Source organism: Chiroxiphia lanceolata, chromosome 6 (genome assembly GCF_009829145.1).
Source record: "Chiroxiphia lanceolata isolate bChiLan1 chromosome 6, bChiLan1.pri, whole genome shotgun sequence".
Classification (NCBI taxonomy): Eukaryota; Metazoa; Chordata; class Aves; order Passeriformes; family Pipridae; genus Chiroxiphia; species Chiroxiphia lanceolata.
The window spans coordinates 29,723,183-29,739,362 of record NC_045642.1 but is presented as its reverse complement, the minus strand read 5'-3'; the positions used below and the strand labels follow the sequence as shown (position 1 = coordinate 29,739,362).

The 16,180-nt window shown below is 47.8% G+C and overlaps 1 protein-coding gene across 1 annotated transcript in view; it reads right to left on the bottom strand.

Moving 5' to 3' along the window:
• The window catches only part of SLC8A3 (solute carrier family 8 member A3), a 114,188-nt gene extending 103,898 nt beyond the window's left edge, over positions 1-10,290 (bottom strand). Inside the window, exons 1-2 of the mRNA XM_032691060.1 lie at positions 10,184-10,290; positions 9,761-10,009 (exon numbers count right to left, since the gene is read on the bottom strand). The gene's annotated coding sequence lies outside the window, so the exon portion shown is untranslated. The remainder of the gene's footprint in view (positions 1-9,760; positions 10,010-10,183) is intronic.
• Between the last annotated feature and the right edge of the window lie 5,890 nt (positions 10,291-16,180).

Sequence of the window (16,180 nt, the reverse complement as noted above, 5' to 3'; positions counted from 1 at the left end):
TATGTGACTTGATCCTTCAAGAAGATTCAAAAAATCAAGATTACCTATATGTGTATGCCAACCTGGGGGCACTGCATACAAAAAAAGCACCTTGTCTGAAAAGGATGAGACTCCTCCCTTGCCATTTCTAACATGCCTGCAATGATACTCTCCCAGTTCCCAACAGTCAGCATGTCATAACTTAGATACCAGTGCAGAACACTTGAAAACTGGATGCAGGGCATCCTGTATCAGAAGAATTTTCTAGCAAAGTATATTATAATCATACTGCTGTTTATCTCCAAAGTGGAAGAAATAGCATTTTCATTGTATTCAGAGCACTACTTACACCAGCTTCCCTCCCTTGACCCTCCCCTCCAAAAGCCTCCTTTTACACAGTCATCTTCAAAATGACAACTATCTTTCTAGCCCAGTCAACTTGCATCCCATCAGCTGAAGGCTGGCAAGAGAGAAGGGAGAGAAGGCCCTTAGAACCAGATTTTCTCTGCTGTAAATCAGCATAGGTCCTATGAGCCCAAGTCAGCAGAACTAGTTTATTCTACCGAAAGTGCTGCCTGAGGAACTCTGGCAACATTTCATATAACAGAAACATCCAAAATGAAAGCTTCATCTATTTCCTCTTCACAACCTGCATCACACAGCAGCTGAGGGGCATCTTTGTGCTTCCTCCATATCAACTGTATTCCTGTCCATCCTGCCCAGGTTCCTCCCTCCTTCCAATGCTCCACGCTGGCCCCAGATTTGCTACAACTAGTCCTGCCAACAGAAGCATCAGCTGAGTCATGGGAGATGACCACATCAGCCAAATGCACTAAAACCAGACAAGGGAAGGAGAAAATTCTCTTTCCCCCCCCCCGTCCCAGACCTCAGCAAACATGGCTTGGAGTCTCTCTCCTCCACCATGTGCCCACTGTCACCTTGGATCAGCACAAGAAGTGCCTCATCCTAAAGGTAAAATGACAGGAGTAACTGGCTTCATGTATGTGCTTGGATAACATACTCATCCCACGCAGCCACCCACTGTACGATCTATGTAAGCCATCAAGGCAAAAAGAGATGACAGCTTCAATACTGCCACTGAGGGGCACAGCCTCCGTTATGGATGCTAGCAGTCCCACATCTCCATCAGTTTTACTCAGGAGCTCGAGTCCCCTTCAGGGGCAGCAGAAATTATCTCTTCATCCATTTCTGCAAAGAAAAGATTAAAACTGGGATGCGCTTAATTTGCTTTGAAGTCCAAATCTCTCCTAAGACACAGCTAAGGCAAGAAAATTGCAGGGTCCCGCTCTTACTGCAGGTTTCAATGGAGTAACAGCTAAGGTGGTAATAAACAGCCTGTTTTCACACCCTTACTCCACACTCACTCCCTGCCCCCTCCTCCCCCAGCCCAGAAAGCCTCTCACGCCCAGCCATGCCTCTGTGGTGGTGCCATGAACTCAGCTCTTCCTGACACTGCTGATGACAGTAACTCCTGTCATCTGGGAAACGTGTCACAAGTCACAGAAAAATGCTTTGCCAAAACAGGAGCAACAGTCCCCAAACACCAGCAAGTGAGGAGCAACGTGATAGGAAGTGTTATCCCAGGCAGAGCCACCATTACTATTGCATTCAGGTCAGTGACTCAAATAGGTAAAAGAACAAGCACAAAAGGTCTTCAACAAAATGATGGTCACTTTTCAAGACTAGCAAAGCCTTGAAATGAATCCATTCTGCAGTGGAAGCTCACTGACCAGACAAATGAGTAAAAATGGGTAGTCAAAGAATTTGAGCCCCATATCATAAAAACCCTTCACTCTGCAGTAATCCTTCTTCTGCCCTTTCTCCATGCCCTCTGCTCTCCCCACAGATACACATGCAAACACTTCTGTGATCCTTCCCCTGATCCCTCCTCCGACAGCACCCCTGTGGTTCTTTCCAAATGTGGCTATCAAGACCACCGCCCCTTTGTCCAAGGTTATTGCAGCCAGCCCACCGTGCTTGGTGGCTGTTGGCTCCCACACAGATGCTTGTAAATTATAACCATGCCACCTCTTCATGCTCCCTTTGCAACAGTAAGTAGATGAGGTGCCTGGAATCTTGCACAACCCAGCATAACTCCCACGTCCCCTCCCTCAGCCTTCTGTGGGAAATCAGCTTTGGTCAGAGGGACAGAGGTGGCCAACCAAGCCAAAAGAAGCTCGAGGCCAACACCAACAGAAAGCTTCCAGGCTCTGGGTATTTCATCTAGTGAGCACTGAAAACTTTTTAAATTCTATGTCGTCCATTTGTGTAATCTGTGGAACTCAATGCTATAAGAAATAAATTAAGTACTCTAACTAACACTCAGAGGAAAAACAGATGTGCATGGGACACTCAAAATACCCATAGATTCACCAGATACGATGCATCCCTCCTCTTGCTCCAGAGCATACTTCTACCTCAGCAATGTTTGTGAAACTTGCTAATGTGTACGGAAAGCTGGAAAGGCCCTTTTTAAATGAGCATCTGCTGCCTCACTGGGCCAACCTCTTGCTTTGTCCTAGCAGCCAAGCCCATATGGACCTGAGAGAAGGTAGAAAGGCACAATCGAAGGAAATGTGGCGGGCTGAACATGTGAGCAACGCTGTTAGAACACTGGGAAGCTATGAGGCATGGAGTTTTTGAGGGAAGTGGCGAGCTGGGGCAGTTACTGGAGAATCATGAAGAAATCTCTATATTTAAGAAGGAAAAGCAGAGGAGGGAAAAGGCCGGAGTCAGGGAAGGAGGGGTGTTTGTGACTCACTAGGATGCATGAAGCAGTAAGGAGATGGTTCTAGACAGGCAGCAGGCAAGCCAGCAGATTTTTTGGAGTGACGTAGGTGCACCAAGTGCAGCTGAGCATCTTCTCACCTTCAGTCTCCTGGTATGATTTCCCAGAGGGAAGGCAGCTCTATCACGCTCTGAAGGTTAACCTGTGCCTTCTGCCTGGCACAAGAGCACAGTGCAGCCAATGGGTAAAACTGCAAAAGCAAACCCCAACACTGCCAGGAGGGACAGGCTTTATTTTTAGCTGGGACACCAGCAGGGTCACTGCTGGTGCTGCATTTCCCCATGGAAGCCAGGGTTTCATGAAGTGTGCTGTGTGCGCAGGGTCACTGCGGGGGAAACATCTGTCAGGTCAGCTTTGGGGAGATGGATTATTTAAGTTAGAGAAAAGGAAACATTTACTAGAAGAAGTGAACCTGAAACTACTCTGGAAGGTTAAAATGAAAGGAAAAAATGATGCTTCAAGAGTCAGAGCAGGTGGTAATTTATGTGAGGCCAATGTCTAGCGCACCTATCTCCAAGATGCTCATACAGGAGAATACCCTATCATGTTTAACTCCAGCAGCATCCCCTCTGTTTGCCTCCTATAACTTCCTATAACTCAAGCTTTCTTGTCTACGGGCTGTCAAAACAAAAGCAGTAGCAAGTCACTGTCCTTCATAAGAATCCCTCACAAAGGAAACGCATACAGAGACCCACCTTGTTTTGCACCTTCAAGATAATGACGAGACCTCCACTTCACTCTGCTCCTCAGGTCCGCAAACGAGGGCTCCCAATTAGCTCCAAGGCAGGCAGTTTTTCCAGGACTCACACACTGGCTAAGCGCAGCACCCACAGCAAGTGCATAGCAGCAGCACAAACTTAGCCTGCAGCAATCTCATGAAGACTTTCCTTGCTAGTGGGTTTTGTGGGTTCAAACCTAATAAAACAGTTGGCACTGCTCCCACTTGCACTGTCAGAGAATGCAGTCTGGAGGCTTCAACGTGTAGAGATTGTTGTTGATAAAGTGCTGAATATTAGTGTGAAGCTTTCAAGGGACTTGAAAGAATTGAGAGCAGAGGGGAAGTTCTCATTTTATTCTCTTCTTGAAAAACCTGAGTCCATTTGGCATGTTGCATCTGAGAAATAGCTTGGCCCAGACTCTCTGATTTGTTTTAATCAGGATCAACCCCTATGCATGTTTTTAGGAAAATTTTATATTAAAAATTATTTTGTCTTTTTTCTCTGCCGATTCTTGTGCCTCTTAATAGCTTAAGAAGTGCTTTGCAGACTCCATCACTATATTAGGTTCTTTGCAACTAATTTGCATTCAGCACTATCCATTTCATCAAGAGCAGACTTCAAGGCTGAACCAACTCCAAGCCTTAACTGCTGCACGCAATTTAGGCAGCAGCTTTACAGGTGGAAGCAGGGCTTCTTAAGCCAGCCTGAAAATTCTCCACCTCTGGTCATTTTTTCCCACTCTGCTCTAGCTCTCTCTTTTTTGTTGGCAGAACTGTTTGCACGGCTAGGGCATGAATAAGGATGAGGAATCTATCTGGCCAAAAAGCAAGCTGAACCTACCACCTGGTCACTCATGCCACTATGCCAGTATCCTGCAGGTGGGGGACAGGAGCAGGAATAAGCAACCAGGGTGGGAAAGCTGTAGAAAACAAGGTCCAAATAACAAGTGTGGCAAGTGCATTAGCTGTATGGCAGAGGCAGGTTTGCCTCTTGCAGCAGTGAATCCTGTAATACCTCCTGGACCATGAAACAGCCTTGTCCTGCCACATAAAGGCAGAGACATATCTCTGCCTCCATTTTCCCAACTAATGTGCACGTTCAAGGGTCACTGAGTAATTCCAACTAAAACCAAAGAAGAGGATAAAGGTGCTTATTAAGGTTAACTTTAAGCTCAACATCAAGATATTACTTCCCAACAAGGAATGCCCCCCTCAAGGCAGTAAACCAAGACATCCAGGTCTTAATGACCCAAGACAAAGTTTACTGAAAGCAAACAGTATGGAGAGCAAAAGGACAGCTTCTTCACAGAGAGCATTATTTTGAGTACCCATCCATGATCAGTGAGTGCATGGCAGAGGAAGAGCTGCCTTTCCTAATTTGGGTGTGGGGAGCTGTGGCAATGGTGTGTTTCACAGCCAGCCCGGACCCTGGTGACAAACTCTCTCCTACCGCTACTTGCATTGAGGGGAGCTAGGACACATTCAGAGTGAGATGTAGCCCGACTGCAGAGCGAGGAACAGACATGCTCTAACTCTCCCTGCTTTTGCTCCCACTCTGGTGAAGGAAGCCAGTTTTCACCAGCATGCAGCACATGAACGCAGTGGCAGGGCACCTTGTGTTGTCGGCATTGGAGTCCCACATTCAATTCTGGACATGTCACCTTCAACACAACCTCAGCAGCCAGATCTAAGTGCCCTCTCACAGGTACATCCCTGCATCACTACACTTCTTTTGATTAAAACTGTATTCTGCAGTGCAGCCTCCAAGTACCAGTCTAGGAGAGGGAGATGAAAGCAGTGGCAATGCAGTCTCATCTGTCTATAGTTTCTAAAACTCTTTGGCACCTCACTGGTTGCAAAACATGCCCAGTAGCATAGGATATTTAGTATTGCTGATTGCTCTTGACCTGGCTGTCTCTGCTGCTGTCCTGAGTTAGGTGGCTTAGGTAAAAAGACAGTAGAGTACAGGAAGGCAGCAAACAGAGCAAGTTCACTTTTGTAGCCTTAAAATAATCTGCTATTGAATGGAAACAGAAGCTTCTCCCTAAATCTGAGTGCTCTGGAAGAGCTCCCTGTTTTATTATGATGGAAAATCCTCATTGGAGTGTTTCATTAGAAAACAAGCTATCATAAAAGAAATGTTAGGAGCCCTAAGCTCCCTTCTCTCCCATGATGTCAACTGTCAGAGACATCAATGACAGCTCAGCTATGTGATCAAAGGCTCCAGCAAGCGGCTTTAAAGACAGAATTACCAGGAAATTGAGAGTAGAAGGAGCATAGGGGCATGATCATCACCTATCTGTAAGTGTGTCTTATGGGGCGAACTAATTACTTTATAATGGCACACTGCAGGAACAATGGCACCTGGGTCTATTCATTGTGACACTGCCAAGATGGGGTTGTGGTGGTACCTTCAGAATGGCATGACACATCCCTGCCACCTCATGTTTTGCTATTCCTGCAAAACTCAGTGACAGAAGTGCCTAGGGGGGAGACTGGGAGGCCATCATGCTGAACTTCATGCTTTCACATCCGTGCTGGCTTTCAATGAGAGCTTGCAGTTTAAAGCACTAAGGTAGAGGGGAAGCAGGGAAGCCAACTACGGTCTATACCATGTTAGTCCTCAAGCAGCCCAGAAGCCCACTGAACCTGCAGGAGACTGAAGGTAGTTCCCAAATTTCATTCTGCAGGTAAGCAGGGACATGAGCTGGAGCTCCTCTCCAGCCTCAAACCCCATGTCACCAAAATCAGCAAGTGCGGGACCATGAGCTCTGCAGCACAGGTGTTTTAAAGGTTCCCCCAGAACAGCTTGTCATCTATGTAACCTCTCAATGCATGAAATTCTTCAGGACAGGGACTATAATTTACTAGACATTTGTATAGCACTTGGAAACATGGGCCCCCAACCATGCCTGTAGGAGTTACCATTATCAAACAGTAAATCAACAAAAGCATTAATCTATGCCACAATACCTAAACACTGTGGGTGATTGTAGGTGGAGCATCACAAGTATCAATTTCCTGGCTTCAGAGACTTTTTTCCTCCTATTAAGATATTTTCGTCTTTGTAATTTAATTTCCTTCGCTTTTTTTTTTTTTAATATAGAATTAGATATTACTGCCTGGTTTAAAAAAAATTTGGCCAGCAATCAAAGCCATCTTTTTAACTGTGAAGCACATGAAAGGCATCTGAAACAGGACAGCAACAAAGAACAAGGAACTATTTGTCAATGCCACTTGGTCATTGGGGAAGCTTAGGGGAGGAGACTGATGCTGTTTGTTTAAAACAAGCAAACAAAACCCTGACAGACAGACCATTTATCTGTATAGTGCTTCACTTGAAAATATTGGCCAAGGGAATACATCCTCACTTGGTTTCTAATAAAAGTGCTGACACACTCTGTCATGGCCTTTCCCTGCCTTGGGGATGGAGGATGCCTCTCTCAGGAAGGACCCTTCGAAAATGAGGGATATATGTGGGCTCAGGCACAACACAGCAGCAGGCCAGCCTAGGTCCTAAGCAACCTCTCTACCTGTCCAACCCGCAATACCATAACACCTGCCTCTCTCAGATCAGCCTCATCTGACTTCAGACCCACCAGCTTCAGAGGAAAGCAGAAGAAGCAGGTAGGCTGGATTCATCCCCTTTTCCTTTCTACAAGCCAGTCAAACCAAGGAGCGCCCTGCAACTGCTATGCAGAAAAACTGCTCATGACTCCCAACAACCCACTCTGTTTCAGTCAGACAGGGCAGCTCCTGCCCTCACCATGGCCCAGCAAGAGCCTGCAGAGCACAGCATGGTTAACAAGCCAGGCCATGCTCGCTACGTGCTCCATGTGCACTCTCCCGTTTTGGGTGCTGGTGTTGAAGACTGCTCCAACACTGCCCAGGGTGAGGGAAAGGACTATCCCACCTGATGATGGCATCTGCCATCCCAGGTGTCACCCTGTCAGGTGGCAGCTTTGCAGAGCAAGGGGCAGTCTCTCTGCAAAGGACAAGTGTTACACAGAGTGGTGTTAGGATGGCTACACATCTGCCTTTTTCTCACACCCTGTCACCCACTAGTTATTGTAACTGTGTCCTCACCAAATCCCCATAGGGCGAGAAAAATACCATTAATGATACAAATGAGACCCAGGAGATAAATGTGCCTAGCAGAACACTGAAGGTATGCCAGAGACCAGAAACCTACTTGCATTTCCACTGCTCTCACACAGGATCTCAGCAGTGGGATTACCACAATCTGTCCTACCTTGGGCATTTGGGAAATGCTTAAACCACCCACCTATTAAGAGCAGGACTCATATTTGGCTTAGGGGGAAAAAAAACAGACAGCAGTACTGCACCTTTTAAGTAGGACTCTCTACCACCATCAGTCCTCTCCTTCCCCACCCTGGTTGATATTACACCCTTCTGTTTACAACACGGGGTAACCAATTTTCCTGCCATCACACTGCACACTCATGGCAGAACTGAGGGCCCCTGGGCTGCTCTTGCTCCTCCTCAGCCAGCCTTTGGCAGTAGCTGGACATGCTCTTTTCCAACATCACTACTTCTATTTAGGAAACAAGTATCATTCCAGTTGAACACAGAAGCATGAACATAAGCACCATCGGCTCCCCAAACCATGATCAGAGTAAACAAATGTTTTCAACAGCAGTGGATGGAACAGGATGAGGGACTCCCTAGAAATGTGTATGCCATGGGGGAGTGATGCCTCTCCCCGCTGCACCAAACCTAGAGAGCACTTTCAAGGCCTCTGTGTCTCAGCAGTTCCCCAAAGCCAGCTCTGGTCTCTAGGGTCTCCTGCTAGCCTCCCAGAGAGCATGGGATGAATGCTCCTGAACGGGAAGGTGCTACCGACTGTTACCTAAGCCTTCCAGCCCTGTCCTCTCCACAAATAAAAAAACAGCTTGACGAAATCAATCTTTCGCTTCATAGATGTAAGGAATTAAAGGAATATACATATAAACACAAGGAGGGGGAGGATGTGCGTACAGCACCCCTTCTCACCTCAACTGTCCCTCCGGTGTCTCCCCTTAAATCTGAAACAGATTTTTAAGGTGAAATCCCCAGAACAAAAGCCAGGGATAAACCAAGAAGTCAGGAACCCAACCATTACAATACAGCTCCATTGGAGGGGGCAGAGGGGGAAATGGCCATGGCCTCACGTTTTAGAGTATCAGTAAAAAAAAAACCCCAAAACAGTTGCAATGGTTTCATCTGTCACCCAGAGTGATTGATACTTTAGATACAGGTGAAAAGCACAAAACCCTGAAGCAAGGCTGGGAGAGACGAAGAGTATGAAACCACCCCACATATGGATCAGCTCTCATGCGTGCGCATGTATGTGTGTGTGTGTGTGTGTGTGTGTGTGTGTGTAGAATTCCTCTCCCCCTGCCATGGGGGGCTGCGGGCCCGCCGGCAGCCCCGTGCCCTATTTAGGGCAGCGCCTGGCGCAGCGGCTATATTTGACACCCGGGGTAAACAAGCCGGCCCCGGAGGACGGAGCGCGACAGCTGCCCGGGACGGCGCCCCCGGTGCCCCCACCCGCGGCCGGGGATGGCCCGGCACGGACTCCCCCGGCGGGAAAAAAAAAATTAAATAAAAAAAGGAAATTTAAGGGGGGGGGGGGGGGGAAAGGAAATTTATAGCACTGCATGAGAGCCGCTTCCCTCGCCTGGCAGCCCCGGGCAGAGCCGTTCCCCCGGGGCCCCCGGCATCCCTGCGGGCCGTGCCGCGCCTCCGAACCGGGGCACCCCCGCCCGGCGGCGGGAGGGATCCCGGGGCCGCCGCGCGCGGTGCCGCGGGACCGGGCTGGTGCTGCCGCGCACGCCCCGCCGGAGCCCGCCCGCTCCGCCAGGCCCCGGCCCCGCAGCGCCCGGCCCGGCCCGGCCCGGCGCCCCCTCCCCGCCGCGCATCCACCCCGCAGCGCCCGCTCCGCGCCGTGGGCAAAGCCCTGCCTCCGCAGCACAAATACACACACGCACACACACACGGGCACGGAGCCGCCGTGGCGCCGGGAAAACAGCAGGAATGAAGCGAGCTCCCAGCACCTCGGCAACGCGAATTCCCCCCCATCCTGGGAGATGAGCCCGCAAAGAGAGCCCTCGCCCCCTCCACCCCCACCCCACCCCAGCACCCCCCGCTCCACAGCCATTCCCGTGCAAGGCATGGAGCCCCGCTTGGCAGCAGGACACTTGCCCGCCAGCCTCGCGTCTCCAACGGAGAGGGGGTGGCACCCCCTTACTTACCCTTTCTGGCGGCTTTCCTGACTTTTTTTTGGAGGGTCGGGATGGGGGATGGGGGAGAGGGGGACTCCGCTGGCTCCCCAACACAAATCCTTCCGGTTCCTAAAGGGAGCTCATCGCATCTCCCGGTGATTCACCGACGGTGTGTGTGGGTACGGGGGGGTTCGCCTTTGCATGTCAGTCCAAGTTGCCTCGCTCGCTACAAAACCTGTGCTCCCTTTTGCAGCTGTCAGGGAGAGCGGGGAGGTGCATCTGGAAAAGGGGGTGGGGGTGGAGGTAAAATGTTGATAAATCCACCAGCCTTGATCTTCAGCTCCGTGCGGTGGAGTTTGGGGAGGGAAGGGAGATCTGGCGAAGGGGGAGGAGGGCGAGGAGGACGGAGATGAATGGGGGTCGAGGGAGGGGGGAAGAGAAAATGGATTGTACCCCAGATTGCCACTGAATCTGCTGGGCTTCCCCCACTCCCGCGCTCACACCATCGGGGCTCGGTCCAGGCTTCCCAGCATTACGGTGCACAGCAGAGCGCTGAGCCTGATTTCTGGGAGCCAGCGAGGTTTGCACAACTGCAGCAAGAAGCCAAATCAAAAAGCCAATCTGCGAGCCTCCAAACTCCACGTCACCTATCAGCTGGGAGCGAGCGCTGCAACAGAATTACAAGCCATGCATATTTATTCCTCTGAATCCAGGGGGGGATTTTCAGATCGTTTAAAGCAAGGCACGGTAAAACCAAGGCAAACCCCTTCCAAAATAAATGAAGGCAGAGCACGTTTTGCATGTAACACGCACACACACACACACACGCACACACCTCTACGAGGTCTCCGTCAGTATATACAGATAGAGATATACACTCACAGAGCGGGGATCACTCCTGTACCCTCCAAGTATATTGACTTGACTTTGTGTATTTCAAGGAAGGGAGGGGAAGAACACGGTAGCTGAGCCTCAGAAAAGACGATATTGATTGCATATCTGAAATTTAAAGCATCTGCCAAACACTTCTGAGAGATTAAATATAGGCAATATAATTGCACACACAGAGTTGGTCCTGGTGTCTATTTGAAGCTGTGTGCTTTGGTTTATACTTGCAGAAACCACCCGGTTATTTTTTTTAACCAAAGTCAAATAACAGGTTATGAGACAGCGAGTCATTTTAGGGTAAAAAATACATGTTGCCTCTAAAGTTGTTATTTGACTTTGGCAGAAGACAACTGGGGGCTGGTTTCCAGAACCATGGAACAGGGCAGTAGCACAAGACACATCATGGTGTTTTCACATAGATTTGTCTCCCCTTGTGATCCCCTCTGTTTCCACTACAGCAGTTATGGGCAGACATGTGCCTCCAGAAGATTTACCTTCTGGCATGGCTTCTCACTTCTTTGAAGCCCAGGCACTACAAGGCAACGATCCATGACATGGGGCTATCCTGCCACAGAATGGTCTGTTTCATCCTCCAGAGAGAAGCTGTTCACACTCTGTTTGTCCCCAGTGATTCCCCATACCCCTGAGGTGATGAGGGCACAAAAGCTTTCTGTCAAGACTGGAGCACATGAGCAAGTGCAAACCATCCCTGTCAAAAGCAGCTGAATAAACTGCCATGAGAAACCTGAGCCCGAGTCCTACACTGGGCAAGAGCTCTTACCTCAGGCAGGCAGAGGCAGCAAACGTACAAAGAGAGAAGTGGAAAGGGCAACAGAACACTTACTGGGAGGGTGACATGTAGAAGAGTTGCACCTGCTTCATGCTGCCCAAAATGGATAAGAAAAGCTGCAAATGGGCTGTGGTCCCCTGCAGGAAAGCACATACCACTAAGTCCCTGGAAGTCAGCCGGTAGGTTCTAGTTATGGCTCTACAGGGCAGCCTCTGACCTCACACCTCAGCACAGAAAGGATCCAGAGACCTGGAAAAGTAGTTATCCATACTGTCTAGCTACTTACTTATATTAGTTAGAGAAGGGCATGGAAGCCCAGAGGCAGCAGGGCAGCCAGAGGAGGCCACATAGAGGACACAGTTGCTGCAAACAAATACGAGATGGTGGCACAGAAGAGTACAGAACATCCCATGGGTCCCAGATTCAGCCTTTTATCTCCCCAAATGCCACCTGCCACTCCTGGTGTCCCCAAATAACCCAAGCAAGGCAGCATACCAGGTAAGAACGTGGTATGGGAAGCATATGGGCCAGGGGACACTGCAAGATCTAATGTACTTAAGTGCCTGAGCTCAGGGAGCTGGCCAGCCCTGCACAGGGCTGTAAGCCTGCATGATGCTCCTGTGTGATTTCAGAGAGGCAAAGGGCTTCCCAGTACTTGGGGGAACACAGGCACATGTGCATGTGTGGCCTAAGGCATTAAAGTACCCAGCAGTCTCATTGGAGCTGTGGAAGAGCTCTTACTGACATCAACACATAAAATCAACATCACAGCATCAATGGCTGAAATCCAGGACTGGGTGGATGCAGGAACTCTGGCACTGGCCAGTGTCACCCGATCTCCAGGTGGCCTCCTCCAAACCTCACACCCCTGCCAGTGAGGACAGACCCCAAGGGTGGCAGCTCTCCAGACACCTCCAACACAGAGCAAAGGAAACCACCCCAGCTGGCACAGGGAAACTCTCCCAACCCACATATCATCAGGCAGTTCCAAACAACTGCTTGTGTTTAAGGCTCAGCAAGAGTGGGTCTGGAGCTGAGGAACTGCAGTAAAAAATGCTCATCAGGAGGAATAAGCCTTGGGGGCAAAACACAAATTTACAATTGACAATAACTTAAGACAGACAGAGCTCTTTATGGTACACAGATGTTTTGCTTCACCTCATCCCACTACATAAAATCATGCCTAATACACTTAAGAAACGCTCCCAGGCATTTCCCTCTTCCCTTCCCTTCCATATGGGCCTGATCTTACATTGCTCAGCTCAGGCAGAAATTTTTCATCATGAGAGGGAGTATATGAAATTTTTTATTTCCTTCATCTTAAAGGTGTGTTTGCAAGGTACTAACCTGGGATGAGAGCAACCAAACCCTTAATATAAAAATACTATTAAAAATTAAAAAAACTCCAACCAACCAACCACCTCTTGTTTATATTAACTTTAGCAAATAAAATACAGGAGTTTTAAACTCTTGGGCTGTTTAGCACAATCTCACTAAATAAGCATCGATATTAGTTTTTAATGAATACCAAGATCACTTTATGTTTCAAGTGTTACCTCACCTAAGGACAAGGGCTAATGTTTTTAAACTGAAGGAGGTTCGATTTAGACTAGATATAAGAAAGAAAGTTTTTACAATTAGGGAGATGACACACTGGAACAGCTTGCCCAGAGATGGTAGACACCCCATCCCTGAAAATATTCAAGGTCAGGTTGGACGGAGCTCTGAGCAACTTGGTCTGGTTGAAGATGTTCCTGCTCATTGCAGGGGGCTGGAACTAGATGATTTTTAAAAGATCCTTTCCAACTCAAACTATTCTATGATTCTAACCCAAAATCACTGGAAAACTACCAAACACTAATATGTTAAAAGAACACAGAACCACAGAATGGGTAAGGTTGGAAGGGACCACTGGAGGTCATCTAGTCCAACCTCCCTGCTCAAGCAGGGTCCCCTAGAGCATTGATATGCCTTGAAGCTGGCTCCCTGCCAAGTCTCCAAACCTTACCACAAGAAGTTCCCCCCTCCCATACCTCAGGGAGAAGAGAAAAAAAAAACCAAGAGAACCGAAATGAGAGAAAGCTAAAGCAATATATATAAATATATTTACACTTACATTACAGTTATATACAATTGAAATATATGTACAATTTCAAAAGGGAAAAGGGAAAGGGGAGGGGGAAGGGAAAAAGGAACAAAACCAAAATAAAATATACACGATCAATAGCCCAAAATCTAGCAACTAAAAGAATTAGCAAAAGAATATCTTACTACTCTCCTTGGGACAACAGAAAGTCACACTGGAACGATCGCCAGCAACCTCCATCTCCCAAGGTCAACAAGGCCTTACCAGGCCTCACTCCCCAACACGGCAGACTCAACAGCAGGGAACCTGCACCTCCAAAGCCGCCGGAAGGAAAGAGAGGCGAAGACCTTTCCTCCTTTCTTCTTATACCCCGGCTTCTGTAAAAATCATAGGGAATACCGGGTAAATCTGGGCACTTCCCTGGTTACAAACTGGTCACCAAGGAAGGCCTAGACTAAACTACCACAAGTATATTACTCAGGGTTGTGTCCAGATGGCTTTTGAATATCTCCAGGGAAGGAGACTTCCCAACCTCTCTGGGCAACTGTTCCAGTACTCAATCACCCTCACAGTAAAGAAGTTCTTCATAAAAGCACTGGGACTTTTCCTGTAAACAGCTGGGACCTTAATCCTTCTCTCAAACCTGTCTTGAAGCTCTTGAGATTTGAAGCAGAACAGGAAATGCAGGCTTTCTTCTTCCTTTCCCTGTCCACCTAAAACTAGTGAAGATTTTTCTAATTTAATCCATAGTTTCAACATCTCATGACTTGAGCCTTCTGCTGGCAACCATGCTGATAATAAAGATGCTGACAACAGAATGTAGCTGATGGCAGCGCTGTTCATAAAGACAGTGTGCTTAACAAGAATTGACTTGCTCTGCCAGGCCAACAGCATCTATTGACATAAAAACCTGCCAGTGGCCTACAAGTTCCAGAGGAAACTCTGGGAGGTATTAGTTGGGTCTGAAAGGACCTCTTCCTTCCTCTTCATTCATCAGCTATGCACTCAGCACATATGGGTAAGAATTTCACACAGTTGCCATCCAAAGTTTCAGGTGGATATGGCCATGTTACTGTTTTATTATGGCAGACATTATGAGCTGTAGGTTTGGCTACACCTTGGAAAGTTTCTACCTGAGCAAGGCCTTCAGAATTGCTCCCACTATTGCTATCCTCCCATAGTCTTCCAGCCCTTGGCCTAATGACCCAAGAATGGCCACAAACACTATGTACATTGGCCCCTGTTCCTTGAATACAAGCAGCCTGAGTGCTCCTGACCTCAAGTTTGTACCTAAGGGCCTGGCACAGCCCCCTTCTCTCATTCAAGATTTCATCTTGGTGAATCTGTGTTATGTTTTGGGCTATTTTTCCCTAGATTTTCTTTTCTCCCTCATCAGCTTTCATCAGGTGCCTGCTCACATTTGTGTCAGAAGGGATGAGATAATGTGACATTTTATTGGTATGATGCATTTGCAGAGCCTTGAAATAAAGTTCCAAATCTGAGAAAAAATTACTTTCTAGAGGAAAGAGGAAAGGAACCACCATGTAGAAGGCAGCTTCAAGGCTATCCATGATTACAGAGAAAATGAACCCAGTTCAAATGTAAAATTCTGTGCTTTATTTTTTTTCCCCTATAAAAGCCTGCTTTGCAAACATGGCTAGAGCTAGGCTTCACACATACATCCTCAACAGTGTGCAAATTCTTATAAGTCATGGGACACCTGGGAAGTCCATGCACTCTTCATGGCACTTCCCATAACCAGTGAATAATTCCTCTACAGATCCTAGCAAATGGATTTTTGCCACAGATGAACAAGGATTCTTTGTGTATCCTTTGTGCACTGATTAGAAAGGAGCAAAATACCTATTTAATCTTTCTGGTCCATAGATGTGGCTGCGATAGGTGCAGGTTACAGTAAGATCCTCTAGTCTGAATGCAGAGCTTCCCAGGAGTTTAAGTTTAGGGTCAGAGACCACCTTCCTCAGGTCTGGCTTATAAGGAAGGGCCATTCTTTGTGCAATCATCATCATCGCAACTGAGTGCACAACAATGCAGAGACAAGCCCACATGTAGGTGACTGATACCACAAAAATGTCCTGGTCTGGGTTTGCCAAGGGTTTTCTGTGCAAGTGAACATGGACCTAAGGCAACTTTACACAGCATTCAGACACCATTTACAAACCCCCAAAGAATAAAAAATAAAAAACTTGACTAAAGATAGCAACTAGTCATTGGGAGTCCTGGGCAAGTCAAACCCTTGAAAAGTTTTGATGAGAAGTGACATCTTCCAAAGAATCTACGTGACAATGGAAAGTGAGGGCACACCTCACAACCAGATTTTGATCATGATGGAATCCAGGACACATGTTATTTCCAATGTTTTCCATTTTAGCATTGGCTTCAGAAACTAGGTTGATCCACAGATGGACCACTGCAGGGTGCGGAGACAGTGGACATTTGTGGTGGAGCATATCCACCGCTCAGGACAAATACCAGGGGTTTGTCCTGGCAAGCCAGCGCATCCTGGGGCAGGAAACAGAACTAAATTGAAGGGGATTTTTTTCAGCATTCTAAATGCCATTCACAGGTGGTGTTCAGGGGGACCTTCTCAGGTTGAATAGTTCTGAGAATCCTTCTTTTTGGTGTCTTAGAGCAATAGCTTAATAGCAACTCTATTACAAACTAG